Source organism: Ambystoma mexicanum, chromosome 1q (genome assembly GCF_040938575.1).
Source record: "Ambystoma mexicanum isolate Mex_15411 chromosome 1q, UKY_AmexF1_1, whole genome shotgun sequence".
In the NCBI taxonomy this organism is placed as follows: Eukaryota; Metazoa; Chordata; class Amphibia; order Caudata; family Ambystomatidae; genus Ambystoma; species Ambystoma mexicanum.
In genome coordinates, this window is record NC_090922.1 from 591,917,045 (window position 1) to 591,943,662 (window position 26,618).

Below are 26,618 nucleotides of genomic sequence, written 5' to 3' on the forward strand. Positions count from 1 at the left end.
CAAAGGCAGACTCTGCCTGCCTTTTGGCCAATGTCACATGGCCTGCGGTCTGGAGAAATTTGCATACCCACAATCCCCTGCCAGGTTTCATGACTTTGGATGGGATTGCTTGCAAATAAAGTCATTCTGCCACGGGTTCGGAGCCCGATAGCATTCTCCATTCGCTTCATCTCAAAAAGCGTCATCGTGTGCACTGCTTCACTAAGTCACCCTGAGCTAGTGAGGTGTTGCATTTTTTGCGGCCGCAGTCGGGGCCACTAGAGTGCATACTCTGGTTTCTCTTCAAACCGAATAAATCTTTCGCCTTTTACTAAAGATTTCCGTGGAGAGGAACATTAAAGAGTTTCACTCAATTTTTTGAAGCCCTGCCAAGTGCAGGGTTACCTATGCTGGTTAAAAAAAAAAAGAAACAGAGCAAATGAAAGCGCAAAGCCTGCTTTTCAGCTGTTGGCTTGCACCCCCCAGCTGTCAGTCAGCCTTTGCAGGGGTCCTCGCAGCACAGCCAGGCTGATGCCTTGCAGTGGTAGCCAGAGGGGGGAGCCTTTAGCTAATGCTTGCTGCTGTCGCCACCTGCTGGTGAGCCAGCAGAGGCTGGCTCCAAGCTAGCATCCAGGAGGATATGGCCCCAGTGGGCAGGGGTTTGGGCCCGGGCCCCGATCGGCTGACGAACGCCTGACAAACGCCGTTCTTTGCCCGCTGGCAGCCCAGGAGGCCCAGCACCCGTGCAAGACAGGGTGAGGGCGGAAAATGATCCCTGTGTCCTGAGAAAGGAGAGAGCGGGCTGCTTCTTCAACATCCTGGGGGAGGAGCCCCATCTCTGGGGCCCAAAAGAAAATCTCACGCCTGCCTCCCAGAAGCCCTAGACCTTATGTAAACGAGGGGAGTCCTCAGGCAAAGGCAGACTCTGCCTACCTTTTGGCCAATGTCACATGGCCTGCAGTCTGGAGAAATTTGCATACCCACAATCCCCTGCCAGGTTTCATGACTTTGGATGGGATTGCTTGCAAATAAAGTCATTCTGCCACGGGTTCGGAGCCCGATAGCATTCTCCATTCGCTTCATCTCAAAAAGCGTCATCGTGTGCACTGCTTCACTAAGTCACCCTGAGCTAGTGAGGTGTTGCATTTTTTGCGGCCGCAGTCGGGGCCACTAGAGCGCATACTCTGGTTTCTCTTCAAACCGAATAAATCTTTCGCCTTTTACTAAAGATTTCCGTGGAGAGGAACATTAAAGAGTTTCACTCAATTTTTTGAAGCCCTGCCAAGTGCAGGGTTACCTATGCTGGTTAAAAAAAAAAAGAAACAGAGCAAATGAAAGCGCAAAGCCTGCTTTTCAGCTGTTGGCTTGCACCCCCCAGCTGTCAGTCAGCCTTTGCAGGGGTCCTCGCAGCACAGCCAGGCTGATGCCTTGCAGTGGTAGCCAGAGGGGGGAGCCTTTAGCTAATGCTTGCTGCTGTCGCCACCTGCTGGTGAGCCAGCAGAGGCTGGCTGCAAGCTAGCATCCAGGAGGATATGGCCCCAGTGGGCAGGGGTTTGGGCCCGGGCCCCGATCGGTTGACGAACGCCTGACAAACGCCGTCCTTTGCCCGGCGGGCAAAAGAACCTGGCAGCCCAGGAGGCCCAGCACCCGTGCAAGACAGGGTGAGGGCGGAAAATGACCCCTGTGTCCTGAGAAAGGAGAGAGCGGGCTGCTTTTTCAACATCCTGGGGGAGGAGCCCCATCTCTGGGGCCCAAAAGAAAATCTCACGCCTGCCTCCCAGAAGCCCTAGACCTTATGTAAACGAGGGGAGTCCTCAGGCAAAGGCAGACTCTGCCTGCCTTTTGGCCAATGTCACATGGCCTGCGGTCTGGAGAAATTTGCATACCCACAATCCCCTGCCAGGTTTCATGACTTTGGATGGGATTGCTTGCAAATAAAGTCATTCTGCCACGGGTTCGGAGCCCGATAGCATTCTCCATTCGCTTCATCTCAAAAAGCGTCATCGTGTGCACTGCTTCACTAAGTCACCCTGAGCTAGTGAGGTGTTGCATTTTTTGCGGCCGCAGTCGGGGCCACTAGAGCGCATACTCTGGTTTCTCTTCAAACCGAATAAATCTTTCGCCTTTTACTAAAGATTTCCGTGGAGAGGAACATTAAAGAGTTTCACTCAATTTTTTGAAGCCCTGCCAAGTGCAGGGTTACCTATGCTGGTTAAAAAGAAACAGAGCAAATGAAAGCGCAAAGCCTGCTTTTCAGCTGTTGGCTTGCACCCCCCAGCTGTCAGTCAGCCTTTGCAGGGGTCCTCGCAGCACAGCCAGGCTGATGCCTTGCAGTGGTAGCCAGAGGGGGGAGCCTTTAGCTAATGCTTGCCGCTGTCGCCACCTGCTGGTGAGCCAGCAGAGGCTGGCTGCAAGCTAGCATCCAGGAGGATATGGCCCCAGTGGGCAGGGGTTTGGGCCCGGGCCCCGATCGGCTGACGAACGCCTGACAAACGCCGTCCTTTGCCCGCTGGCAGCCCAGGAGGCCCAGCACCCGTGCAAGACAGGGTGAGGGCGGAAAATGACCCCTGTGTCCTGAGAAAGGAGAGAGCGGGCTGCTTCTTCAACATCCTGGGGGAGGAGCCCCATCTCTGGGGCCCAAAAGAAAATCTCACGCCTGCCTCCCAGAAGCCCTAGACCTTATGTAAACGAGGGGAGTCCTCAGGCAAAGGCAGACTCTGCCTGCCTTTTGGCCAATGTCACATGGCCTGCGGTCTGGAGAAATTTGCATACCCACAATCCCCTGCCAGGTTTCATGACTTTGGATGGGATTGCTTGCAAATAAAGTCATTCTGCCACGGGTTCGGAGCCCGATAGCATTCTCCATTCGCTTCATCTCAAAAAGCGTCATCGTGTGCACTGCTTCACTAAGTCACCCTGAGCTAGTGAGGTGTTGCATTTTTTGCGGCCGCAGTCGGGGCCACCAGAGCGCATACTCTGGTTTCTCTTCAAACCGAATAAATCTTTCGCCTTTTACTAAAGATTTCCGTGGAGAGGAACATTAAAGAGTTTCACTCAATTTTTTGAAGCCCTGCCAAGTGCAGGGTTACCTATGCTGGTTAAAAAAAAAAAGAAACAGAGCAAATGAAAGCGCAAAGCCTGCTTTTCAGCTGTTGGCTTGCACCCCCCAGCTGTCAGTCAGCCTTTGCAGGGGTCCTCGCAGCACAGCCAGGCTGATGCCTTGCAGTGGTAGCCAGAGGGGGGAGCCTTTAGCTAATGCTTGCTGCTGTCGCCACCTGCTGGTGAGCCAGCAGAGGCTGGCTCCAAGCTAGCATCCAGGAGGATATGGCCCCAGTGGGCAGGGGTTTGGGCCCGGGCCCCGATCGGCTGACGAACGCCTGACAAACGCCGTTCTTTGCCCGCTGGCAGCCCAGGAGGCCCAGCACCCGTGCAAGACAGGGTGAGGGCGGAAAATGACCCCTGTGTCCTGAGAAAGGAGAGAGCGGGCTGCTTCTTCAACATCCTGGGGGAGGAGCCCCATCTCTGGGGCCCAAAAGAAAATCTCACGCCTGCCTCCCAGAAGCCCTAGACCTTATGTAAACGAGGGGAGTCCTCAGGCAAAGGCAGACTCTGCCTGCCTTTTGGCCAATGTCACATGGCCTGCGGTCTGGAGAAATTTGCATACCCACAATCCCCTGCCAGGTTTCATGACTTTGGATGGGATTGCTTGCAAATAAAGTCATTCTGCCACGGGTTCGGAGCCCGATAGCATTCTCCATTCGCTTCATCTCAAAAAGCGTCATCGTGTGCACTGCTTCACTAAGTCACCCTGAGCTAGTGAGGTGTTGCATTTTTTGCGGCCGCAGTCGGGGCCACTAGAGTGCATACTCTGGTTTCTCTTCAAACCGAATAAATCTTTCGCCTTTTACTAAAGATTTCCGTGGAGAGGAACATTAAAGAGTTTCACTCAATTTTTTGAAGCCCTGCCAAGTGCAGGGTTACCTATGCTGGTTAAAAAAAAAAAGAAACAGAGCAAATGAAAGCGCAAAGCCTGCTTTTCAGCTGTTGGCTTGCACCCCCCAGCTGTCAGTCAGCCTTTGCAGGGGTCCTCGCAGCACAGCCAGGCTGATGCCTTGCAGTGGTAGCCAGAGGGGGGAGCCTTTAGCTAATGCTTGCTGCTGTCGCCACCTGCTGGTGAGCCAGCAGAGGCTGGCTCCAAGCTAGCATCCAGGAGGATATGGCCCCAGTGGGCAGGGGTTTGGGCCCGGGCCCCGATCGGCTGACGAACGCCTGACAAACGCCGTTCTTTGCCCGCTGGCAGCCCAGGAGGCCCAGCACCCGTGCAAGACAGGGTGAGGGCGGAAAATGATCCCTGTGTCCTGAGAAAGGAGAGAGCGGGCTGCTTCTTCAACATCCTGGGGGAGGAGCCCCATCTCTGGGGCCCAAAAGAAAATCTCACGCCTGCCTCCCAGAAGCCCTAGACCTTATGTAAACGAGGGGAGTCCTCAGGCAAAGGCAGACTCTGCCTACCTTTTGGCCAATGTCACATGGCCTGCGGTCTGGAGAAATTTGCATACCCACAATCCCCTGCCAGGTTTCATGACTTTGGATGGGATTGCTTGCAAATAAAGTCATTCTGCCACGGGTTCGGAGCCCGATAGCATTCTCCATTCGCTTCATCTCAAAAAGCGTCATCGTGTGCACTGCTTCACTAAGTCACCCTGAGCTAGTGAGGTGTTGCATTTTTTGCGGCCGCAGTCGGGGCCACTAGAGCGCATACTCTGGTTTCTCTTCAAACCGAATAAATCTTTCGCCTTTTACTAAAGATTTCCGTGGAGAGGAACATTAAAGAGTTTCACTCAATTTTTTGAAGCCCTGCCAAGTGCAGGGTTACCTATGCTGGTTAAAAAGAAACAGAGCAAATGAAAGCGCAAAGCCTGCTTTTCAGCTGTTGGCTTGCACCCCCCAGCTGTCAGTCAGCCTTTGCAGGGGTCCTCGCAGCACAGCCAGGCTGATGCCTTGCAGTGGTAGCCAGAGGGGGGAGCCTTTAGCTAATGCTTGCCGCTGTCGCCACCTGCTGGTGAGCCAGCAGAGGCTGGCTCCAAGCTAGCATCCAGGAGGATATGGCCCCAGTGGGCAGGGGTTTGGGCCCGGGCCCCGATCGGCTGACGAACGCCTGACAAACGCCGTCCTTTGCCCGCTGGCAGCCCAGGAGGCCCAGCACCCGTGCAAGACAGGGTGAGGGCGGAAAATGACCCCTGTGTCCTGAGAAAGGAGAGAGCGGGCTGCTTCTTCAACATCCTGGGGGAGGAGCCCCATCTCTGGGGCCCAAAAGAAAATCTCACGCCTGCCTCCCAGAAGCCCTAGACCTTATGTAAACGAGGGGAGTCCTCAGGCAAAGGCAGACTCTGCCTGCCTTTTGGCCAATGTCACATGGCCTGCGGTCTGGAGAAATTTGCATACCCACAATCCCCTGCCAGGTTTCATGACTTTGGATGGGATTGCTTGCAAATAAAGTCATTCTGCCACGGGTTCGGAGCCCGATAGCATTCTCCATTCGCTTCATCTCAAAAAGCGTCATCGTGTGCACTGCTTCACTAAGTCACCCTGAGCTAGTGAGGTGTTGCATTTTTTGCGGCCGCAGTCGGGGCCACTAGAGCGCATACTCTGGTTTCTCTTCAAACCGAATAAATCTTTCGCCTTTTACTAAAGATTTCCGTGGAGAGGAACATTAAAGAGTTTCACTCAATTTTTTGAAGCCCTGCCAAGTGCAGGGTTACCTATGCTGGTTAAAAAGAAACAGAGCAAATGAAAGCGCAAAGCCTGCTTTTCAGCTGTTGGCTTGCACCCCCCAGCTGTCAGTCAGCCTTTGCAGGGGTCCTCGCAGCACAGCCAGGCTGATGCCTTGCAGTGGTAGCCAGAGGGGGGAGCCTTTAGCTAATGCTTGCTGCTGTCGCCACCTGCTGGTGAGCCAGCAGAGGCTGGCTGCAAGCTAGCATCCAGGAGGATATGGCCCCAGTGGGCAGGGGTTTGGGCCCGGGCCCCGATCGGCTGACGAACGCCTGACAAACGCCGTTCTTTGCCCGCTGGCAGCCCAGGAGGCCCAGCACCCGTGCAAGACAGGGTGAGGGCGGAAAATGACCCCTGTGTCCTGAGAAAGGAGAGAGCGGGCTGCTTCTTCAACATCCTGGGGGAGGAGCCCCATCTCTGGGGCCCAAAAGAAAATCTCACGCCTGCCTCCCAGAAGCCCTAGACCTTATGTAAACGAGGGGAGTCCTCAGGCAAAGGCAGACTCTGCCTGCCTTTTGGCCAATGTCACATGGCCTGCGGTCTGGAGAAATTTGCATACCCACAATCCCCTGCCAGGTTTCATGACTTTGGATGGGATTGCTTGCAAATAAAGTCATTCTGCCACGGGTTCGGAGCCCGATAGCATTCTCCATTCGCTTCATCTCAAAAAGCGTCATCGTGTGCACTGCTTCACTAAGTCACCCTGAGCTAGTGAGGTGTTGCATTTTTTGCGGCCGCAGTCGGGGCCACCAGAGCGCATACTCTGGTTTCTCTTCAAACCGAATAAATCTTTCGCCTTTTACTAAAGATTTCCGTGGAGAGGAACATTAAAGAGTTTCACTCAATTTTTTGAAGCCCTGCCAAGTGCAGGGTTACCTATGCTGGTTAAAAAAAAAAAGAAACAGAGCAAATGAAAGCGCAAAGCCTGCTTTTCAGCTGTTGGCTTGCACCCCCCAGCTGTCAGTCAGCCTTTGCAGGGGTCCTCGCAGCACAGCCAGGCTGATGCCTTGCAGTGGTAGCCAGAGGGGGGAGCCTTTAGCTAATGCTTGCTGCTGTCGCCACCTGCTGGTGAGCCAGCAGAGGCTGGCTCCAAGCTAGCATCCAGGAGGATATGGCCCCAGTGGGCAGGGGTTTGGGCCCGGGCCCCGATCGGCTGACGAACGCCTGACAAACGCCGTTCTTTGCCCGCTGGCAGCCCAGGAGGCCCAGCACCCGTGCAAGACAGGGTGAGGGCGGAAAATGACCCCTGTGTCCTGAGAAAGGAGAGAGCGGGCTGCTTCTTCAACATCCTGGGGGAGGAGCCCCATCTCTGGGGCCCAAAAGAAAATCTCACGCCTGCCTCCCAGAAGCCCTAGACCTTATGTAAACGAGGGGAGTCCTCAGGCAAAGGCAGACTCTGCCTGCCTTTTGGCCAATGTCACATGGCCTGCGGTCTGGAGAAATTTGCATACCCACAATCCCCTGCCAGGTTTCATGACTTTGGATGGGATTGCTTGCAAATAAAGTCATTCTGCCACGGGTTCGGAGCCCGATAGCATTCTCCATTCGCTTCATCTCAAAAAGCGTCATCGTGTGCACTGCTTCACTAAGTCACCCTGAGCTAGTGAGGTGTTGCATTTTTTGCGGCCGCAGTCGGGGCCACTAGAGTGCATACTCTGGTTTCTCTTCAAACCGAATAAATCTTTCGCCTTTTACTAAAGATTTCCGTGGAGAGGAACATTAAAGAGTTTCACTCAATTTTTTGAAGCCCTGCCAAGTGCAGGGTTACCTATGCTGGTTAAAAAAAAAAAGAAACAGAGCAAATGAAAGCGCAAAGCCTGCTTTTCAGCTGTTGGCTTGCACCCCCCAGCTGTCAGTCAGCCTTTGCAGGGGTCCTCGCAGCACAGCCAGGCTGATGCCTTGCAGTGGTAGCCAGAGGGGGGAGCCTTTAGCTAATGCTTGCTGCTGTCGCCACCTGCTGGTGAGCCAGCAGAGGCTGGCTCCAAGCTAGCATCCAGGAGGATATGGCCCCAGTGGGCAGGGGTTTGGGCCCGGGCCCCGATCGGCTGACGAACACCTGACAAACGCCGTTCTTTGCCCGCTGGCAGCCCAGGAGGCCCAGCACCCGTGCAAGACAGGGTGAGGGCGGAAAATGATCCCTGTGTCCTGAGAAAGGAGAGAGCGGGCTGCTTCTTCAACATCCTGGGGGAGGAGCCCCATCTCTGGGGCCCAAAAGAAAATCTCACGCCTGCCTCCCAGAAGCCCTAGACCTTATGTAAACGAGGGGAGTCCTCAGGCAAAGGCAGACTCTGCCTACCTTTTGGCCAATGTCACATGGCCTGCGGTCTGGAGAAATTTGCATACCCACAATCCCCTGCCAGGTTTCATGACTTTGGATGGGATTGCTTGCAAATAAAGTCATTCTGCCACGGGTTCGGAGCCCGATAGCATTCTCCATTCGCTTCATCTCAAAAAGCGTCATCGTGTGCACTGCTTCACTAAGTCACCCTGAGCTAGTGAGGTGTTGCATTTTTTGCGGCCGCAGTCGGGGCCACTAGAGCGCATACTCTGGTTTCTCTTCAAACCGAATAAATCTTTCGCCTTTTACTAAAGATTTCCGTGGAGAGGAACATTAAAGAGTTTCACTCAATTTTTTGAAGCCCTGCCAAGTGCAGGGTTACCTATGCTGGTTAAAAAAAAAAAGAAACAGAGCAAATGAAAGCGCAAAGCCTGCTTTTCAGCTGTTGGCTTGCACCCCCCAGCTGTCAGTCAGCCTTTGCAGGGGTCCTCGCAGCACAGCCAGGCTGATGCCTTGCAGTGGTAGCCAGAGGGGGGAGCCTTTAGCTAATGCTTGCTGCTGTCGCCACCTGCTGGTGAGCCAGCAGAGGCTGGCTGCAAGCTAGCATCCAGGAGGATATGGCCCCAGTGGGCAGGGGTTTGGGCCCGGGCCCCGATCGGTTGACGAACGCCTGACAAACGCCGTCCTTTGCCCGGCGGGCAAAAGAACCTGGCAGCCCAGGAGGCCCAGCACCCGTGCAAGACAGGGTGAGGGCGGAAAATGACCCCTGTGTCCTGAGAAAGGAGAGAGCGGGCTGCTTTTTCAACATCCTGGGGGAGGAGCCCCATCTCTGGGGCCCAAAAGAAAATCTCACGCCTGCCTCCCAGAAGCCCTAGACCTTATGTAAACGAGGGGAGTCCTCAGGCAAAGGCAGACTCTGCCTGCCTTTTGGCCAATGTCACATGGCCTGCGGTCTGGAGAAATTTGCATACCCACAATCCCCTGCCAGGTTTCATGACTTTGGATGGGATTGCTTGCAAATAAAGTCATTCTGCCACGGGTTCGGAGCCCGATAGCATTCTCCATTCGCTTCATCTCAAAAAGCGTCATCGTGTGCACTGCTTCACTAAGTCACCCTGAGCTAGTGAGGTGTTGCATTTTTTGCGGCCGCAGTCGGGGCCACTAGAGCGCATACTCTGGTTTCTCTTCAAACCGAATAAATCTTTCGCCTTTTACTAAAGATTTCCGTGGAGAGGAACATTAAAGAGTTTCACTCAATTTTTTGAAGCCCTGCCAAGTGCAGGGTTACCTATGCTGGTTAAAAAGAAACAGAGCAAATGAAAGCGCAAAGCCTGCTTTTCAGCTGTTGGCTTGCACCCCCCAGCTGTCAGTCAGCCTTTGCAGGGGTCCTCGCAGCACAGCCAGGCTGATGCCTTGCAGTGGTAGCCAGAGGGGGGAGCCTTTAGCTAATGCTTGCCGCTGTCGCCACCTGCTGGTGAGCCAGCAGAGGCTGGCTCCAAGCTAGCATCCAGGAGGATATGGCCCCAGTGGGCAGGGGTTTGGGCCCGGGCCCCGATCGGCTGACGAACGCCTGACAAACGCCGTCCTTTGCCCGCTGGCAGCCCAGGAGGCCCAGCACCCGTGCAAGACAGGGTGAGGGCGGAAAATGACCCCTGTGTCCTGAGAAAGGAGAGAGCGGGCTGCTTCTTCAACATCCTGGGGGAGGAGCCCCATCTCTGGGGCCCAAAAGAAAATCTCACGCCTGCCTCCCAGAAGCCCTAGACCTTATGTAAACGAGGGGAGTCCTCAGGCAAAGGCAGACTCTGCCTGCCTTTTGGCCAATGTCACATGGCCTGCGGTCTGGAGAAATTTGCATACCCACAATCCCCTGCCAGGTTTCATGACTTTGGATGGGATTGCTTGCAAATAAAGTCATTCTGCCACGGGTTCGGAGCCCGATAGCATTCTCCATTCGCTTCATCTCAAAAAGCGTCATCGTGTGCACTGCTTCACTAAGTCACCCTGAGCTAGTGAGGTGTTGCATTTTTTGCGGCCGCAGTCGGGGCCACTAGAGCGCATACTCTGGTTTCTCTTCAAACCGAATAAATCTTTCGCCTTTTACTAAAGATTTCCGTGGAGAGGAACATTAAAGAGTTTCACTCAATTTTTTGAAGCCCTGCCAAGTGCAGGGTTACCTATGCTGGTTAAAAAGAAACAGAGCAAATGAAAGCGCAAAGCCTGCTTTTCAGCTGTTGGCTTGCACCCCCCAGCTGTCAGTCAGCCTTTGCAGGGGTCCTCGCAGCACAGCCAGGCTGATGCCTTGCAGTGGTAGCCAGAGGGGGGAGCCTTTAGCTAATGCTTGCTGCTGTCGCCACCTGCTGGTGAGCCAGCAGAGGCTGGCTGCAAGCTAGCATCCAGGAGGATATGGCCCCAGTGGGCAGGGGTTTGGGCCCGGGCCCCGATCGGCTGACGAACGCCTGACAAACGCCGTTCTTTGCCCGCTGGCAGCCCAGGAGGCCCAGCACCCGTGCAAGACAGGGTGAGGGCGGAAAATGACCCCTGTGTCCTGAGAAAGGAGAGAGCGGGCTGCTTCTTCAACATCCTGGGGGAGGAGCCCCATCTCTGGGGCCCAAAAGAAAATCTCACGCCTGCCTCCCAGAAGCCCTAGACCTTATGTAAACGAGGGGAGTCCTCAGGCAAAGGCAGACTCTGCCTGCCTTTTGGCCAATGTCACATGGCCTGCGGTCTGGAGAAATTTGCATACCCACAATCCCCTGCCAGGTTTCATGACTTTGGATGGGATTGCTTGCAAATAAAGTCATTCTGCCACGGGTTCGGAGCCCGATAGCATTCTCCATTCGCTTCATCTCAAAAAGCGTCATCGTGTGCACTGCTTCACTAAGTCACCCTGAGCTAGTGAGGTGTTGCATTTTTTGCGGCCGCAGTCGGGGCCACCAGAGCGCATACTCTGGTTTCTCTTCAAACCGAATAAATCTTTCGCCTTTTACTAAAGATTTCCGTGGAGAGGAACATTAAAGAGTTTCACTCAATTTTTTGAAGCCCTGCCAAGTGCAGGGTTACCTATGCTGGTTAAAAAAAAAAAGAAACAGAGCAAATGAAAGCGCAAAGCCTGCTTTTCAGCTGTTGGCTTGCACCCCCCAGCTGTCAGTCAGCCTTTGCAGGGGTCCTCGCAGCACAGCCAGGCTGATGCCTTGCAGTGGTAGCCAGAGGGGGGAGCCTTTAGCTAATGCTTGCTGCTGTCGCCACCTGCTGGTGAGCCAGCAGAGGCTGGCTCCAAGCTAGCATCCAGGAGGATATGGCCCCAGTGGGCAGGGGTTTGGGCCCGGGCCCCGATCGGCTGACGAACGCCTGACAAACGCCGTTCTTTGCCCGCTGGCAGCCCAGGAGGCCCAGCACCCGTGCAAGACAGGGTGAGGGCGGAAAATGACCCCTGTGTCCTGAGAAAGGAGAGAGCGGGCTGCTTTTTCAACATCCTGGGGGAGGAGCCCCATCTCTGGGGCCCAAAAGAAAATCTCACGCCTGCCTCCCAGAAGCCCTAGACCTTATGTAAACGAGGGGAGTCCTCAGGCAAAGGCAGACTCTGCCTGCCTTTTGGCCAATGTCACATGGCCTGCGGTCTGGAGAAATTTGCATACCCACAATCCCCTGCCAGGTTTCATGACTTTGGATGGGATTGCTTGCAAATAAAGTCATTCTGCCACGGGTTCGGAGCCCGATAGCATTCTCCATTCGCTTCATCTCAAAAAGCGTCATCGTGTGCACTGCTTCACTAAGTCACCCTGAGCTAGTGAGGTGTTGCATTTTTTGCGGCCGCAGTCGGGGCCACTAGAGCGCATACTCTGGTTTCTCTTCAAACCGAATAAATCTTTCGCCTTTTACTAAAGATTTCCGTGGAGAGGAACATTAAAGAGTTTCACTCAATTTTTTGAAGCCCTGCCAAGTGCAGGGTTACCTATGCTGGTTAAAAAAAAAAAGAAACAGAGCAAATGAAAGCGCAAAGCCTGCTTTTCAGCTGTTGGCTTGCACCCCCCAGCTGTCAGTCAGCCTTTGCAGGGGTCCTCGCAGCACAGCCAGGCTGATGCTTTGCAGTGGTAGCCAGAGGGGGGAGCCTTTAGCTAATGCTTGCTGCTGTCGCCACCTGCTGGTGAGCCAGCAGAGGCTGGCTCCAAGCTAGCATCCAGGAGGATATGGCCCCAGTGGGCAGGGGTTTGGGCCCGGGCCCCGATCGGCTGACGAACGCCTGACAAACGCCGTTCTTTGCCCGCTGGCAGCCCAGGAGGCCCAGCACCCGTGCAAGACAGGGTGAGGGCGGAAAATGATCCCTGTGTCCTGAGAAAGGAGAGAGCGGGCTGCTTCTTCAACATCCTGGGGGAGGAGCCCCATCTCTGGGGCCCAAAAGAAAATCTCACGCCTGCCTCCCAGAAGCCCTAGACCTTATGTAAACGAGGGGAGTCCTCAGGCAAAGGCAGACTCTGCCTGCCTTTTGGCCAATGTCACATGGCCTGCGGTCTGGAGAAATTTGCATACCCACAATCCCCTGCCAGGTTTCATGACTTTGGATGGGATTGCTTGCAAATAAAGTCATTCTGCCACGGGTTCGGAGCCCGATAGCATTCTCCATTCGCTTCATCTCAAAAAGCGTCATCGTGTGCACTGCTTCACTAAGTCACCCTGAGCTAGTGAGGTGTTGCATTTTTTGCGGCCGCAGTCGGGGCCACTAGAGCGCATACTCTGGTTTCTCTTCAAACCGAATAAATCTTTCGCCTTTTACTAAAGATTTCCGTGGAGAGGAACATTAAAGAGTTTCACTCAATTTTTTGAAGCCCTGCCAAGTGCAGGGTTACCTATGCTGGTTAAAAAGAAACAGAGCAAATGAAAGCGCAAAGCCTGCTTTTCAGCTGTTGGCTTGCACCCCCCAGCTGTCAGTCAGCCTTTGCAGGGGTCCTCGCAGCACAGCCAGGCTGATGCCTTGCAGTGGTAGCCAGAGGGGGGAGCCTTTAGCTAATGCTTGCCGCTGTCGCCACCTGCTGGTGAGCCAGCAGAGGCTGGCTCCAAGCTAGCATCCAGGAGGATATGGCCCCAGTGGGCAGGGGTTTGGGCCCGGGCCCCGATCGGCTGACGAACGCCTGACAAACGCCGTCCTTTGCCCGCTGGCAGCCCAGGAGGCCCAGCACCCGTGCAAGACAGGGTGAGGGCGGAAAATGACCCCTGTGTCCTGAGAAAGGAGAGAGCGGGCTGCTTCTTCAACATCCTGGGGGAGGAGCCCCATGTCTGGGGCCCAAAAGAAAATCTCACGCCTGCCTCCCAGAAGCCCTAGACCTTATGTAAACGAGGGGAGTCCTCAGGCAAAGGCAGACTCTGCCTGCCTTTTGGCCAATGTCACATGGCCTGCGGTCTGGAGAAATTTGCATACCCACAATCCCCTGCCAGGTTTCATGACTTTGGATGGGATTGCTTGCAAATAAAGTCATTCTGCCACGGGTTCGGAGCCCGATAGCATTCTCCATTCGCTTCATCTCAAAAAGCGTCATCGTGTGCACTGCTTCACTAAGTCACCCTGAGCTAGTGAGGTGTTGCATTTTTTGCGGCCGCAGTCGGGGCCACTAGAGCGCATACTCTGGTTTCTCTTCAAACCGAATAAATCTTTCGCCTTTTACTAAAGATTTCCGTGGAGAGGAACATTAAAGAGTTTCACTCAATTTTTTGAAGCCCTGCCAAGTGCAGGGTTACCTATGCTGGTTAAAAAGAAACAGAGCAAATGAAAGCGCAAAGCCTGCTTTTCAGCTGTTGGCTTGCACCCCCCAGCTGTCAGTCAGCCTTTGCAGGGGTCCTCGCAGCACAGCCAGGCTGATGCCTTGCAGTGGTAGCCAGAGGGGGGAGCCTTTAGCTAATGCTTGCTGCTGTCGCCACCTGCTGGTGAGCCAGCAGAGGCTGGCTGCAAGCTAGCATCCAGGAGGATATGGCCCCAGTGGGCAGGGGTTTGGGCCCGGGCCCCGATCGGCTGACGAACGCCTGACAAACGCCGTTCTTTGCCCGCTGGCAGCCCAGGAGGCCCAGCACCCGTGCAAGACAGGGTGAGGGCGGAAAATGACCCCTGTGTCCTGAGAAAGGAGAGAGCGGGCTGCTTCTTCAACATCCTGGGGGAGGAGCCCCATCTCTGGGGCCCAAAAGAAAATCTCACGCCTGCCTCCCAGAAGCCCTAGACCTTATGTAAACGAGGGGAGTCCTCAGGCAAAGGCAGACTCTGCCTGCCTTTTGGCCAATGTCACATGGCCTGCGGTCTGGAGAAATTTGCATACCCACAATCCCCTGCCAGGTTTCATGACTTTGGATGGGATTGCTTGCAAATAAAGTCATTCTGCCACGGGTTCGGAGCCCGATAGCATTCTCCATTCGCTTCATCTCAAAAAGCGTCATCGTGTGCACTGCTTCACTAAGTCACCCTGAGCTAGTGAGGTGTTGCATTTTTTGCGGCCGCAGTCGGGGCCACCAGAGCGCATACTCTGGTTTCTCTTCAAACCGAATAAATCTTTCGCCTTTTACTAAAGATTTCCGTGGAGAGGAACATTAAAGAGTTTCACTCAATTTTTTGAAGCCCTGCCAAGTGCAGGGTTACCTATGCTGGTTAAAAAAAAAAAGAAACAGAGCAAATGAAAGCGCAAAGCCTGCTTTTCAGCTGTTGGCTTGCACCCCCCAGCTGTCAGTCAGCCTTTGCAGGGGTCCTCGCAGCACAGCCAGGCTGATGCCTTGCAGTGGTAGCCAGAGGGGGGAGCCTTTAGCTAATGCTTGCTGCTGTCGCCACCTGCTGGTGAGCCAGCAGAGGCTGGCTCCAAGCTAGCATCCAGGAGGATATGGCCCCAGTGGGCAGGGGTTTGGGCCCGGGCCCCGATCGGCTGACGAACGCCTGACAAACGCCGTTCTTTGCCCGCTGGCAGCCCAGGAGGCCCAGCACCCGTGCAAGACAGGGTGAGGGCGGAAAATGACCCCTGTGTCCTGAGAAAGGAGAGAGCGGGCTGCTTTTTCAACATCCTGGGGGAGGAGCCCCATCTCTGGGGCCCAAAAGAAAATCTCACGCCTGCCTCCCAGAAGCCCTAGACCTTATGTAAACGAGGGGAGTCCTCAGGCAAAGGCAGACTCTGCCTGCCTTTTGGCCAATGTCACATGGCCTGCGGTCTGGAGAAATTTGCATACCCACAATCCCCTGCCAGGTTTCATGACTTTGGATGGGATTGCTTGCAAATAAAGTCATTCTGCCACGGGTTCGGAGCCCGATAGCATTCTCCATTCGCTTCATCTCAAAAAGCGTCATCGTGTGCACTGCTTCACTAAGTCACCCTGAGCTAGTGAGGTGTTGCATTTTTTGCGGCCGCAGTCGGGGCCACTAGAGCGCATACTCTGGTTTCTCTTCAAACCGAATAAATCTTTCGCCTTTTACTAAAGATTTCCGTGGAGAGGAACATTAAAGAGTTTCACTCAATTTTTTGAAGCCCTGCCAAGTGCAGGGTTACCTATGCTGGTTAAAAAAAAAAAGAAACAGAGCAAATGAAAGCGCAAAGCCTGCTTTTCAGCTGTTGGCTTGCACCCCCCAGCTGTCAGTCAGCCTTTGCAGGGGTCCTCGCAGCACAGCCAGGCTGATGCTTTGCAGTGGTAGCCAGAGGGGGGAGCCTTTAGCTAATGCTTGCTGCTGTCGCCACCTGCTGGTGAGCCAGCAGAGGCTGGCTCCAAGCTAGCATCCAGGAGGATATGGCCCCAGTGGGCAGGGGTTTGGGCCCGGGCCCCGATCGGCTGACGAACGCCTGACAAACGCCGTTCTTTGCCCGCTGGCAGCCCAGGAGGCCCAGCACCCGTGCAAGACAGGGTGAGGGCGGAAAATGATCCCTGTGTCCTGAGAAAGGAGAGAGCGGGCTGCTTCTTCAACATCCTGGGGGAGGAGCCCCATCTCTGGGGCCCAAAAGAAAATCTCACGCCTGCCTCCCAGAAGCCCTAGACCTTATGTAAACGAGGGGAGTCCTCAGGCAAAGGCAGACTCTGCCTGCCTTTTGGCCAATGTCACATGGCCTGCGGTCTGGAGAAATTTGCATACCCACAATCCCCTGCCAGGTTTCATGACTTTGGATGGGATTGCTTGCAAATAAAGTCATTCTGCCACGGGTTCGGAGCCCGATAGCATTCTCCATTCGCTTCATCTCAAAAAGCGTCATCGTGTGCACTGCTTCACTAAGTCACCCTGAGCTAGTGAGGTGTTGCATTTTTTGCGGCCGCAGTCGGGGCCACCAGAGCGCATACTCTGGTTTCTCTTCAAACCGAATAAATCTTTCGCCTTTTACTAAAGATTTCCGTGGAGAGGAACATTAAAGAGTTTCACTCAATTTTTTGAAGCCCTGCCAAGTGCAGGGTTACCTATGCTGGTTAAAAAAAAAAAGAAACAGAGCAAATGAAAGCGCAAAGCCTGCTTTTCAGCTGTTGGCTTGCACCCCCCAGCTGTCAGTCAGCCTTTGCAGGGGTCCTCGCAGCACAGCCAGGCTGATGCCTTGCAGTGGTAGCCAGAGGGGGGAGCCTTTAGCTAATGCTTGCTGCTGTCGCCACCTGCTGGTGAGCCAGCAGAGGCTGGCTCCAAGCTAGCATCCAGGAGGATATGGCCCCAGTGGGCAGGGGTTTGGGCCCGGGCCCCGATCGGCTGACGAACGCCTGACAAACGCCGTTCTTTGCCCGCTGGCAGCCCAGGAGGCCCAGCACCCGTGCAAGACAGGGTGAGGGCGGAAAATGACCCCTGTGTCCTGAGAAAGGAGAGAGCGGGCTGCTTCTTCAACATCCTGGGGGAGGAGCCCCATCTCTGGGGCCCAAAAGAAAATCTCACGCCTGCCTCCCAGAAGCCCTAGACCTTATGTAAACGAGGGGAGTCCTCAGGCAAAGGCAGACTCTGCCTGCCTTTTGGCCAATGTCACATGGCCTGCGGTCTGGAGAAATTTGCATACCCACAATCCCCTGCCAGGTTTCATGACTTTGGATGGGATTGCTTGCAAATAAAGTCATTCTGCCACGGGTTCGGAGCCCGATAGCATTCTCCATTCGCTTCATCTCAAAAAGCGTCATCGTGTGCACTGCTTCACTAAGTCACCCTGAGCTAGTGAGGTGTTGCATTTTTTGCGGCCGCAGTCGGGGCCACTAGAGTGCATACTCTGGTTTCTCTTCAAACCGAATAAATCTTTCGCCTTTTACTAAAGATTTCCGTGGAGAGGAACATTAAAGAGTTTCACTCAATTTTTTGAAGCCCTGCCAAGTGCAGGGTTACCTATGCTGGTTAAAAAAAAAAAGAAACAGAGCAAATGAAAGCGCAAAGCCTGCTTTTCAGCTGTTGGCTTGCACCCCCCAGCTGTCAGTCAGCCTTTGCAGGGGTCCTCGCAGCACAGCCAGGCTGATGCCTTGCAGTGGTAGCCAGAGGGGGGAGCCTTTAGCTAATGCTTGCTGCTGTCGCCACCTGCTGGTGAGCCAGCAGAGGCTGGCTCCAAGCTAGCATCCAGGAGGATATGGCCCCAGTGGGCAGGGGTTTGGGCCCGGGCCCCGATCGGCTGACGAACACCTGACAAACGCCGTTCTTTGCCCGCTGGCAGCCCAGGAGGCCCAGCACCCGTGCAAGACAGGGTGAGGGCGGAAAATGATCCCTGTGTCCTGAGAAAGGAGAGAGCGGGCTGCTTCTTCAACATCCTGGGGGAGGAGCCCCATCTCTGGGGCCCAAAAGAAAATCTCACGCCTGCCTCCCAGAAGCCCTAGACCTTATGTAAACGAGGGGAGTCCTCAGGCAAAGGCAGACTCTGCCTACCTTTTGGCCAATGTCACATGGCCTGCGGTCTGGAGAAATTTGCATACCCACAATCCCCTGCCAGGTTTCATGACTTTGGATGGGATTGCTTGCAAATAAAGTCATTCTGCCACGGGTTCGGAGCCCGATAGCATTCTCCATTCGCTTCATCTCAAAAAGCGTCATCGTGTGCACTGCTTCACTAAGTCACCCTGAGCTAGTGAGGTGTTGCATTTTTTGCGGCCGCAGTCGGGGCCACTAGAGCGCATACTCTGGTTTCTCTTCAAACCGAATAAATCTTTCGCCTTTTACTAAAGATTTCCGTGGAGAGGAACATTAAAGAGTTTCACTCAATTTTTTGAAGCCCTGCCAAGTGCAGGGTTACCTATGCTGGTTAAAAAAAAAAAGAAACAGAGCAAATGAAAGCGCAAAGCCTGCTTTTCAGCTGTTGGCTTGCACCCCCCAGCTGTCAGTCAGCCTTTGCAGGGGTCCTCGCAGCACAGCCAGGCTGATGCCTTGCAGTGGTAGCCAGAGGGGGGAGCCTTTAGCTAATGCTTGCTGCTGTCGCCACCTGCTGGTGAGCCAGCAGAGGCTGGCTGCAAGCTAGCATCCAGGAGGATATGGCCCCAGTGGGCAGGGGTTTGGGCCCGGGCCCCGATCGGTTGACGAACGCCTGACAAACGCCGTCCTTTGCCCGGCGGGCAAAAGAACCTGGCAGCCCAGGAGGCCCAGCACCCGTGCAAGACAGGGTGAGGGCGGAAAATGACCCCTGTGTCCTGAGAAAGGAGAGAGCGGGCTGCTTTTTCAACATCCTGGGGGAGGAGCCCCATCTCTGGGGCCCAAAAGAAAATCTCACGCCTGCCTCCCAGAAGCCCTAGACCTTATGTAAACGAGGGGAGTCCTCAGGCAAAGGCAGACTCTGCCTGCCTTTTGGCCAATGTCACATGGCCTGCGGTCTGGAGAAATTTGCATACCCACAATCCCCTGCCAGGTTTCATGACTTTGGATGGGATTGCTTGCAAATAAAGTCATTCTGCCACGGGTTCGGAGCCCGATAGCATTCTCCATTCGCTTCATCTCAAAAAGCGTCATCGTGTGCACTGCTTCACTAAGTCACCCTGAGCTAGTGAGGTGTTGCATTTTTTGCGGCCGCAGTCGGGGCCACTAGAGCGCATACTCTGGTTTCTCTTCAAACCGAATAAATCTTTCGCCTTTTACTAAAGATTTCCGTGGAGAGGAACATTAAAGAGTTTCACTCAATTTTTTGAAGCCCTGCCAAGTGCAGGGTTACCTATGCTGGTTAAAAAGAAACAGAGCAAATGAAAGCGCAAAGCCTGCTTTTCAGCTGTTGGCTTGCACCCCCCAGCTGTCAGTCAGCCTTTGCAGGGGTCCTCGCAGCACAGCCAGGCTGATGCCTTGCAGTGGTAGCCAGAGGGGGGAGCCTTTAGCTAATGCTTGCCGCTGTCGCCACCTGCTGGTGAGCCAGCAGAGGCTGGCTCCAAGCTAGCATCCAGGAGGATATGGCCCCAGTGGGCAGGGGTTTGGGCCCGGGCCCCGATCGGCTGACGAACGCCTGACAAACGCCGTCCTTTGCCCGCTGGCAGCCCAGGAGGCCCAGCACCCGTGCAAGACAGGGTGAGGGCGGAAAATGACCCCTGTGTCCTGAGAAAGGAGAGAGCGGGCTGCTTCTTCAACATCCTGGGGGAGGAGCCCCATCTCTGGGGCCCAAAAGAAAATCTCACGCCTGCCTCCCAGAAGCCCTAGACCTTATGTAAACGAGGGGAGTCCTCAGGCAAAGGCAGACTCTGCCTGCCTTTTGGCCAATGTCACATGGCCTGCGGTCTGGAGAAATTTGCATACCCACAATCCCCTGCCAGGTTTCATGACTTTGGATGGGATTGCTTGCAAATAAAGTCATTCTGCCACGGGTTCGGAGCCCGATAGCATTCTCCATTCGCTTCATCTCAAAAAGCGTCATCGTGTGCACTGCTTCACTAAGTCACCCTGAGCTAGTGAGGTGTTGCATTTTTTGCGGCCGCAGTCGGGGCCACTAGAGCGCATACTCTGGTTTCTCTTCAAACCGAATAAATCTTTCGCCTTTTACTAAAGATTTCCGTGGAGAGGAACATTAAAGAGTTTCACTCAATTTTTTGAAGCCCTGCCAAGTGCAGGGTTACCTATGCTGGTTAAAAAGAAACAGAGCAAATGAAAGCGCAAAGCCTGCTTTTCAGCTGTTGGCTTGCACCCCCCAGCTGTCAGTCAGCCTTTGCAGGGGTCCTCGCAGCACAGCCAGGCTGATGCCTTGCAGTGGTAGCCAGAGGGGGGAGCCTTTAGCTAATGCTTGCTGCTGTCGCCACCTGCTGGTGAGCCAGCAGAGGCTGGCTGCAAGCTAGCATCCAGGAGGATATGGCCCCAGTGGGCAGGGGTTTGGGCCCGGGCCCCGATCGGCTGACGAACGCCTGACAAACGCCGTTCTTTGCCCGCTGGCAGCCCAGGAGGCCCAGCACCCGTGCAAGACAGGGTGAGGGCGGAAAATGACCCCTGTGTCCTGAGAAAGGAGAGAGCGGGCTGCTTCTTCAACATCCTGGGGGAGGAGCCCCATCTCTGGGGCCCAAAAGAAAATCTCACGCCTGCCTCCCAGAAGCCCTAGACCTTATGTAAACGAGGGGAGTCCTCAGGCAAAGGCAGACTCTGCCTGCCTTTTGGCCAATGTCACATGGCCTGCGGTCTGGAGAAATTTGCATACCCACAATCCCCTGCCAGGTTTCATGACTTTGGATGGGATTGCTTGCAAATAAAGTCATTCTGCCACGGGTTCGGAGCCCGATAGCATTCTCCATTCGCTTCATCTCAAAAAGCGTCATCGTGTGCACTGCTTCACTAAGTCACCCTGAGCTAGTGAGGTGTTGCATTTTTTGCGGCCGCAGTCGGGGCCACCAGAGCGCATACTCTGGTTTCTCTTCAAACCGAATAAATCTTTCGCCTTTTACTAAAGATTTCCGTGGAGAGGAACATTAAAGAGTTTCACTCAATTTTTTGAAGCCCTGCCAAGTGCAGGGTTACCTATGCTGGTTAAAAAAAAAAAGAAACAGAGCAAATGAAAGCGCAAAGCCTGCTTTTCAGCTGTTGGCTTGCACCCCCCAGCTGTCAGTCAGCCTTTGCAGGGGTCCTCGCAGCACAGCCAGGCTGATGCCTTGCAGTGGTAGCCAGAGGGGGGAGCCTTTAGCTAATGCTTGCTGCTGTCGCCACCTGCTGGTGAGCCAGCAGAGGCTGGCTCCAAGCTAGCATCCAGGAGGATATGGCCCCAGTGGGCAGGGGTTTGGGCCCGGGCCCCGATCGGCTGACGAACGCCTGACAAACGCCGTTCTTTGCCCGCTGGCAGCCCAGGAGGCCCAGCACCCGTGCAAGACAGGGTGAGGGCGGAAAATGACCCCTGTGTCCTGAGAAAGGAGAGAGCGGGCTGCTTTTTCAACATCCTGGGGGAGGAGCCCCATCTCTGGGGCCCAAAAGAAAATCTCACGCCTGCCTCCCAGAAGCCCTAGACCTTATGTAAACGAGGGGAGTCCTCAGGCAAAGGCAGACTCTGCCTGCCTTTTGGCCAATGTCACATGGCCTGCGGTCTGGAGAAATTTGCATACCCACAATCCCCTGCCAGGTTTCATGACTTTGGATGGGATTGCTTGCAAATAAAGTCATTCTGCCACGGGTTCGGAGCCCGATAGCATTCTCCATTCGCTTCATCTCAAAAAGCGTCATCGTGTGCACTGCTTCACTAAGTCACCCTGAGCTAGTGAGGTGTTGCATTTTTTGCGGCCGCAGTCGGGGCCACTAGAGCGCATACTCTGGTTTCTCTTCAAACCGAATAAATCTTTCGCCTTTTACTAAAGATTTCCGTGGAGAGGAACATTAAAGAGTTTCACTCAATTTTTTGAAGCCCTGCCAAGTGCAGGGTTACCTATGCTGGTTAAAAAAAAAAAGAAACAGAGCAAATGAAAGCGCAAAGCCTGCTTTTCAGCTGTTGGCTTGCACCCCCCAGCTGTCAGTCAGCCTTTGCAGGGGTCCTCGCAGCACAGCCAGGCTGATGCTTTGCAGTGGTAGCCAGAGGGGGGAGCCTTTAGCTAATGCTTGCTGCTGTCGCCACCTGCTGGTGAGCCAGCAGAGGCTGGCTCCAAGCTAGCATCCAGGAGGATATGGCCCCAGTGGGCAGGGGTTTGGGCCCGGGCCCCGATCGGCTGACGAACGCCTGACAAACGCCGTTCTTTGCCCGCTGGCAGCCCAGGAGGCCCAGCACCCGTGCAAGACAGGGTGAGGGCGGAAAATGATCCCTGTGTCCTGAGAAAGGAGAGAGCGGGCTGCTTCTTCAACATCCTGGGGGAGGAGCCCCATCTCTGGGGCCCAAAAGAAAATCTCACGCCTGCCTCCCAGAAGCCCTAGACCTTATGTAAACGAGGGGAGTCCTCAGGCAAAGGCAGACTCTGCCTGCCTTTTGGCCAATGTCACATGGCCTGCGGTCTGGAGAAATTTGCATACCCACAATCCCCTGCCAGGTTTCATGACTTTGGATGGGATTGCTTGCAAATAAAGTCATTCTGCCACGGGTTCGGAGCCCGATAGCATTCTCCATTCGCTTCATCTCAAAAAGCGTCATCGTGTGCACTGCTTCACTAAGTCACCCTGAGCTAGTGAGGTGTTGCATTTTTTGCGGCCGCAGTCGGGGCCACTAGAGCGCATACTCTGGTTTCTCTTCAAACCGAATAAATCTTTCGCCTTTTACTAAAGATTTCCGTGGAGAGGAACATTAAAGAGTTTCACTCAATTTTTTGAAGCCCTGCCAAGTGCAGGGTTACCTATGCTGGTTAAAAAGAAACAGAGCAAATGAAAGCGCAAAGCCTGCTTTTCAGCTGTTGGCTTGCACCCCCCAGCTGTCAGTCAGCCTTTGCAGGGGTCCTCGCAGCACAGCCAGGCTGATGCCTTGCAGTGGTAGCCAGAGGGGGGAGCCTTTAGCTAATGCTTGCCGCTGTCGCCACCTGCTGGTGAGCCAGCAGAGGCTGGCTCCAAGCTAGCATCCAGGAGGATATGGCCCCAGTGGGCAGGGGTTTGGGCCCGGGCCCCGATCGGCTGACGAACGCCTGACAAACGCCGTCCTTTGCCCGCTGGCAGCCCAGGAGGCCCAGCACCCGTGCAAGACAGGGTGAGGGCGGAAAATGACCCCTGTGTCCTGAGAAAGGAGAGAGCGGGCTGCTTCTTCAACATCCTGGGGGAGGAGCCCCATGTCTGGGGCCCAAAAGAAAATCTCACGCCTGCCTCCCAGAAGCCCTAGACCTTATGTAAACGAGGGGAGTCCTCAGGCAAAGGCAGACTCTGCCTGCCTTTTGGCCAATGTCACATGGCCTGCGGTCTGGAGAAATTTGCATACCCACAATCCCCTGCCAGGTTTCATGACTTTGGATGGGATTGCTTGCAAATAAAGTCATTCTGCCACGGGTTCGGAGCCCGATAGCATTCTCCATTCGCTTCATCTCAAAAAGCGTCATCGTGTGCACTGCTTCACTAAGTCACCCTGAGCTAGTGAGGTGTTGCATTTTTTGCGGCCGCAGTCGGGGCCACTAGAGCGCATACTCTGGTTTCTCTTCAAACCGAATAAATCTTTCGCCTTTTACTAAAGATTTCCGTGGAGAGGAACATTAAAGAGTTTCACTCAATTTTTTGAAGCCCTGCCAAGTGCAGGGTTACCTATGCTGGTTAAAAAGAAACAGAGCAAATGAAAGCGCAAAGCCTGCTTTTCAGCTGTTGGCTTGCACCCCCCAGCTGTCAGTCAGCCTTTGCAGGGGTCCTCGCAGCACAGCCAGGCTGATGCCTTGCAGTGGTAGCCAGAGGGGGGAGCCTTTAGCTAATGCTTGCTGCTGTCGCCACCTGCTGGTGAGCCAGCAGAGGCTGGCTGCAAGCTAGCATCCAGGAGGATATGGCCCCAGTGGGCAGGGGTTTGGGCCCGGGCCCCGATCGGCTGACGAACGCCTGACAAACGCCGTTCTTTGCCCGCTGGCAGCCCAGGAGGCCCAGCACCCGTGCAAGACAGGGTGAGGGCGGAAAATGACCCCTGTGTCCTGAGAAAGGAGAGAGCGGGCTGCTTCTTCAACATCCTGGGGGAGGAGCCCCATCTCTGGGGCCCAAAAGAAAATCTCACGCCTGCCTCCCAGAAGCCCTAGACCTTATGTAAACGAGGGGAGTCCTCAGGCAAAGGCAGACTCTGCCTGCCTTTTGGCCAATGTCACATGGCCTGCGGTCTGGAGAAATTTGCATACCCACAATCCCCTGCCAGGTTTCATGACTTTGGATGGGATTGCTTGCAAATAAAGTCATTCTGCCACGGGTTCGGAGCCCGATAGCATTCTCCATTCGCTTCATCTCAAAAAGCGTCATCGTGTGCACTGCTTCACTAAGTCACCCTGAGCTAGTGAGGTGTTGCATTTTTTGCGGCCGCAGTCGGGGCCACCAGAGCGCATACTCTGGTTTCTCTTCAAACCGAATAAATCTTTCGCCTTTTACTAAAGATTTCCGTGGAGAGGAACATTAAAGAGTTTCACTCAATTTTTTGAAGCCCTGCCAAGTGCAGGGTTACCTATGCTGGTTAAAAAAAAAAAGAAACAGAGCAAATGAAAGCGCAAAGCCTGCTTTTCAGCTGTTGGCTTGCACCCCCCAGCTGTCAGTCAGCCTTTGCAGGGGTCCTCGCAGCACAGCCAGGCTGATGCCTTGCAGTGGTAGCCAGAGGGGGGAGCCTTTAGCTAATGCTTGCTGCTGTCGCCACCTGCTGGTGAGCCAGCAGAGGCTGGCTCCAAGCTAGCATCCAGGAGGATATGGCCCCAGTGGGCAGGGGTTTGGGCCCGGGCCCCGATCGGCTGACGAACGCCTGACAAACGCCGTTCTTTGCCCGCTGGCAGCCCAGGAGGCCCAGCACCCGTGCAAGACAGGGTGAGGGCGGAAAATGACCCCTGTGTCCTGAGAAAGGAGAGAGCGGGCTGCTTTTTCAACATCCTGGGGGAGGAGCCCCATCTCTGGGGCCCAAAAGAAAATCTCACGCCTGCCTCCCAGAAGCCCTAGACCTTATGTAAACGAGGGGAGTCCTCAGGCAAAGGCAGACTCTGCCTGCCTTTTGGCCAATGTCACATGGCCTGCGGTCTGGAGAAATTTGCATACCCACAATCCCCTGCCAGGTTTCATGACTTTGGATGGGATTGCTTGCAAATAAAGTCATTCTGCCACGGGTTCGGAGCCCGATAGCATTCTCCATTCGCTTCATCTCAAAAAGCGTCATCGTGTGCACTGCTTCACTAAGTCACCCTGAGCTAGTGAGGTGTTGCATTTTTTGCGGCCGCAGTCGGGGCCACTAGAGCGCATACTCTGGTTTCTCTTCAAACCGAATAAATCTTTCGCCTTTTACTAAAGATTTCCGTGGAGAGGAACATTAAAGAGTTTCACTCAATTTTTTGAAGCCCTGCCAAGTGCAGGGTTACCTATGCTGGTTAAAAAAAAAAAGAAACAGAGCAAATGAAAGCGCAAAGCCTGCTTTTCAGCTGTTGGCTTGCACCCCCCAGCTGTCAGTCAGCCTTTGCAGGGGTCCTCGCAGCACAGCCAGGCTGATGCTTTGCAGTGGTAGCCAGAGGGGGGAGCCTTTAGCTAATGCTTGCTGCTGTCGCCACCTGCTGGTGAGCCAGCAGAGGCTGGCTCCAAGCTAGCATCCAGGAGGATATGGCCCCAGTGGGCAGGGGTTTGGGCCCGGGCCCCGATCGGCTGACGAACGCCTGACAAACGCCGTTCTTTGCCCGCTGGCAGCCCAGGAGGCCCAGCACCCGTGCAAGACAGGGTGAGGGCGGAAAATGATCCCTGTGTCCTGAGAAAGGAGAGAGCGGGCTGCTTCTTCAACATCCTGGGGGAGGAGCCCCATCTCTGGGGCCCAAAAGAAAATCTCACGCCTGCCTCCCAGAAGCCCTAGACCTTATGTAAACGAGGGGAGTCCTCAGGCAAAGGCAGACTCTGCCTGCCTTTTGGCCAATGTCACATGGCCTGCGGTCTGGAGAAATTTGCATACCCACAATCCCCTGCCAGGTTTCATGACTTTGGATGGGATTGCTTGCAAATAAAGTCATTCTGCCACGGGTTCGGAGCCCGATAGCATTCTCCATTCGCTTCATCTCAAAAAGCGTCATCGTGTGCACTGCTTCACTAAGTCACCCTGAGCTAGTGAGGTGTTGCATTTTTTGCGGCCGCAGTCGGGGCCACTAGAGCGCATACTCTGGTTTCTCTTCAAACCGAATAAATCTTTCGCCTTTTACTAAAGATTTCCGTGGAGAGGAACATTAAAGAGTTTCACTCAATTTTTTGAAGCCCTGCCAAGTGCAGGGTTACCTATGCTGGTTAAAAAAAAAAAGAAACAGAGCAAATAAAAGCGCAAAGCCTGCTTTTCAGCTGTTGGCTTGCACCCCCCAGCTGTCAGTCAGCCTTTGCAGGGGTCCTCGCAGCACAGCCAGGCTGATGCCTTGCAGTGGTAGCCAGAGGGGGGAGCCTTTAGCTAATGCTTGCTGCTGTCGCCACCTGCTGGTGAGCCAGCAGAGGCTGGCTGCAAGCTAGCATCCAGGAGGATATGGCCCCAGTGGGCAGGGGTTTGGGCCCGGGCCCCGATCGGTTGACGAACGCCTGACAAACGCCGTCCTTTGCCCGGCGGGCAAAAGAACCTGGCAGCCCAGGAGGCCCAGCACCCGTGCAAGACAGGGTGAGGGCGGAAAATGACCCCTGTGT

At 54.6% G+C, this 26,618-nt stretch overlaps 30 non-coding genes across 30 annotated transcripts; all 30 read left to right on the plus strand.

The window, feature by feature from the left end:
* The first annotated feature begins 266 nt into the window (after positions 1-266).
* On the plus strand, positions 267-382 carry LOC138565666 (U5 spliceosomal RNA). Its single transcript, XR_011301497.1, has one exon. It is a non-coding gene; the product is annotated as a U5 spliceosomal RNA (small nuclear RNA).
* Positions 383-1,158: 776 nt separating this feature from the next.
* On the plus strand, positions 1,159-1,274 carry LOC138565667 (U5 spliceosomal RNA). The gene has a single exon (XR_011301498.1). It is a non-coding gene; the product is annotated as a U5 spliceosomal RNA (small nuclear RNA).
* A 790-nt stretch (positions 1,275-2,064) lies between these two features.
* LOC138565668 (U5 spliceosomal RNA) lies at positions 2,065-2,180 on the plus strand. Its single transcript, XR_011301499.1, has one exon. It is a non-coding gene; the product is annotated as a U5 spliceosomal RNA (small nuclear RNA).
* Positions 2,181-2,950: 770 nt separating this feature from the next.
* On the plus strand, positions 2,951-3,066 carry LOC138565669 (U5 spliceosomal RNA). Its single transcript, XR_011301500.1, has one exon. It is a non-coding gene; the product is annotated as a U5 spliceosomal RNA (small nuclear RNA).
* A 776-nt stretch (positions 3,067-3,842) lies between these two features.
* On the plus strand, positions 3,843-3,958 carry LOC138565671 (U5 spliceosomal RNA). Its single transcript, XR_011301501.1, has one exon. It is a non-coding gene; the product is annotated as a U5 spliceosomal RNA (small nuclear RNA).
* A 776-nt stretch (positions 3,959-4,734) lies between these two features.
* Positions 4,735-4,850, plus strand: LOC138565672 (U5 spliceosomal RNA). The gene has a single exon (XR_011301502.1). It is a non-coding gene; the product is annotated as a U5 spliceosomal RNA (small nuclear RNA).
* Positions 4,851-5,620: 770 nt separating this feature from the next.
* LOC138565674 (U5 spliceosomal RNA) lies at positions 5,621-5,736 on the plus strand. Its single transcript, XR_011301504.1, has one exon. It is a non-coding gene; the product is annotated as a U5 spliceosomal RNA (small nuclear RNA).
* Positions 5,737-6,506: 770 nt separating this feature from the next.
* On the plus strand, positions 6,507-6,622 carry LOC138565675 (U5 spliceosomal RNA). Its single transcript, XR_011301505.1, has one exon. It is a non-coding gene; the product is annotated as a U5 spliceosomal RNA (small nuclear RNA).
* A 776-nt stretch (positions 6,623-7,398) lies between these two features.
* Positions 7,399-7,514, plus strand: LOC138565676 (U5 spliceosomal RNA). The gene has a single exon (XR_011301506.1). It is a non-coding gene; the product is annotated as a U5 spliceosomal RNA (small nuclear RNA).
* Positions 7,515-8,290: 776 nt separating this feature from the next.
* Positions 8,291-8,406, plus strand: LOC138565677 (U5 spliceosomal RNA). Its single transcript, XR_011301507.1, has one exon. It is a non-coding gene; the product is annotated as a U5 spliceosomal RNA (small nuclear RNA).
* Positions 8,407-9,196: 790 nt separating this feature from the next.
* On the plus strand, positions 9,197-9,312 carry LOC138565678 (U5 spliceosomal RNA). Its single transcript, XR_011301508.1, has one exon. It is a non-coding gene; the product is annotated as a U5 spliceosomal RNA (small nuclear RNA).
* Positions 9,313-10,082: 770 nt separating this feature from the next.
* LOC138565679 (U5 spliceosomal RNA) lies at positions 10,083-10,198 on the plus strand. The gene has a single exon (XR_011301509.1). It is a non-coding gene; the product is annotated as a U5 spliceosomal RNA (small nuclear RNA).
* Positions 10,199-10,968: 770 nt separating this feature from the next.
* On the plus strand, positions 10,969-11,084 carry LOC138565680 (U5 spliceosomal RNA). The gene has a single exon (XR_011301510.1). It is a non-coding gene; the product is annotated as a U5 spliceosomal RNA (small nuclear RNA).
* A 776-nt stretch (positions 11,085-11,860) lies between these two features.
* LOC138565681 (U5 spliceosomal RNA) lies at positions 11,861-11,976 on the plus strand. Its single transcript, XR_011301511.1, has one exon. It is a non-coding gene; the product is annotated as a U5 spliceosomal RNA (small nuclear RNA).
* Positions 11,977-12,752: 776 nt separating this feature from the next.
* LOC138565682 (U5 spliceosomal RNA) lies at positions 12,753-12,868 on the plus strand. The gene has a single exon (XR_011301512.1). It is a non-coding gene; the product is annotated as a U5 spliceosomal RNA (small nuclear RNA).
* Positions 12,869-13,638: 770 nt separating this feature from the next.
* LOC138565683 (U5 spliceosomal RNA) lies at positions 13,639-13,754 on the plus strand. The gene has a single exon (XR_011301513.1). It is a non-coding gene; the product is annotated as a U5 spliceosomal RNA (small nuclear RNA).
* Positions 13,755-14,524: 770 nt separating this feature from the next.
* LOC138565685 (U5 spliceosomal RNA) lies at positions 14,525-14,640 on the plus strand. The gene has a single exon (XR_011301515.1). It is a non-coding gene; the product is annotated as a U5 spliceosomal RNA (small nuclear RNA).
* Positions 14,641-15,416: 776 nt separating this feature from the next.
* Positions 15,417-15,532, plus strand: LOC138565686 (U5 spliceosomal RNA). Its single transcript, XR_011301516.1, has one exon. It is a non-coding gene; the product is annotated as a U5 spliceosomal RNA (small nuclear RNA).
* Positions 15,533-16,308: 776 nt separating this feature from the next.
* Positions 16,309-16,424, plus strand: LOC138565687 (U5 spliceosomal RNA). Its single transcript, XR_011301517.1, has one exon. It is a non-coding gene; the product is annotated as a U5 spliceosomal RNA (small nuclear RNA).
* A 776-nt stretch (positions 16,425-17,200) lies between these two features.
* LOC138565688 (U5 spliceosomal RNA) lies at positions 17,201-17,316 on the plus strand. Its single transcript, XR_011301518.1, has one exon. It is a non-coding gene; the product is annotated as a U5 spliceosomal RNA (small nuclear RNA).
* Positions 17,317-18,092: 776 nt separating this feature from the next.
* LOC138565689 (U5 spliceosomal RNA) lies at positions 18,093-18,208 on the plus strand. The gene has a single exon (XR_011301519.1). It is a non-coding gene; the product is annotated as a U5 spliceosomal RNA (small nuclear RNA).
* A 790-nt stretch (positions 18,209-18,998) lies between these two features.
* On the plus strand, positions 18,999-19,114 carry LOC138565690 (U5 spliceosomal RNA). Its single transcript, XR_011301520.1, has one exon. It is a non-coding gene; the product is annotated as a U5 spliceosomal RNA (small nuclear RNA).
* Positions 19,115-19,884: 770 nt separating this feature from the next.
* Positions 19,885-20,000, plus strand: LOC138565691 (U5 spliceosomal RNA). Its single transcript, XR_011301521.1, has one exon. It is a non-coding gene; the product is annotated as a U5 spliceosomal RNA (small nuclear RNA).
* Positions 20,001-20,770: 770 nt separating this feature from the next.
* LOC138565692 (U5 spliceosomal RNA) lies at positions 20,771-20,886 on the plus strand. The gene has a single exon (XR_011301522.1). It is a non-coding gene; the product is annotated as a U5 spliceosomal RNA (small nuclear RNA).
* A 776-nt stretch (positions 20,887-21,662) lies between these two features.
* LOC138565693 (U5 spliceosomal RNA) lies at positions 21,663-21,778 on the plus strand. The gene has a single exon (XR_011301523.1). It is a non-coding gene; the product is annotated as a U5 spliceosomal RNA (small nuclear RNA).
* Positions 21,779-22,554: 776 nt separating this feature from the next.
* LOC138565694 (U5 spliceosomal RNA) lies at positions 22,555-22,670 on the plus strand. The gene has a single exon (XR_011301524.1). It is a non-coding gene; the product is annotated as a U5 spliceosomal RNA (small nuclear RNA).
* Positions 22,671-23,440: 770 nt separating this feature from the next.
* On the plus strand, positions 23,441-23,556 carry LOC138565697 (U5 spliceosomal RNA). The gene has a single exon (XR_011301526.1). It is a non-coding gene; the product is annotated as a U5 spliceosomal RNA (small nuclear RNA).
* Positions 23,557-24,326: 770 nt separating this feature from the next.
* Positions 24,327-24,442, plus strand: LOC138565698 (U5 spliceosomal RNA). Its single transcript, XR_011301527.1, has one exon. It is a non-coding gene; the product is annotated as a U5 spliceosomal RNA (small nuclear RNA).
* A 776-nt stretch (positions 24,443-25,218) lies between these two features.
* LOC138565699 (U5 spliceosomal RNA) lies at positions 25,219-25,334 on the plus strand. Its single transcript, XR_011301528.1, has one exon. It is a non-coding gene; the product is annotated as a U5 spliceosomal RNA (small nuclear RNA).
* Positions 25,335-26,110: 776 nt separating this feature from the next.
* On the plus strand, positions 26,111-26,226 carry LOC138565700 (U5 spliceosomal RNA). Its single transcript, XR_011301529.1, has one exon. It is a non-coding gene; the product is annotated as a U5 spliceosomal RNA (small nuclear RNA).
* Positions 26,227-26,618: the final 392 nt, after the last annotated feature.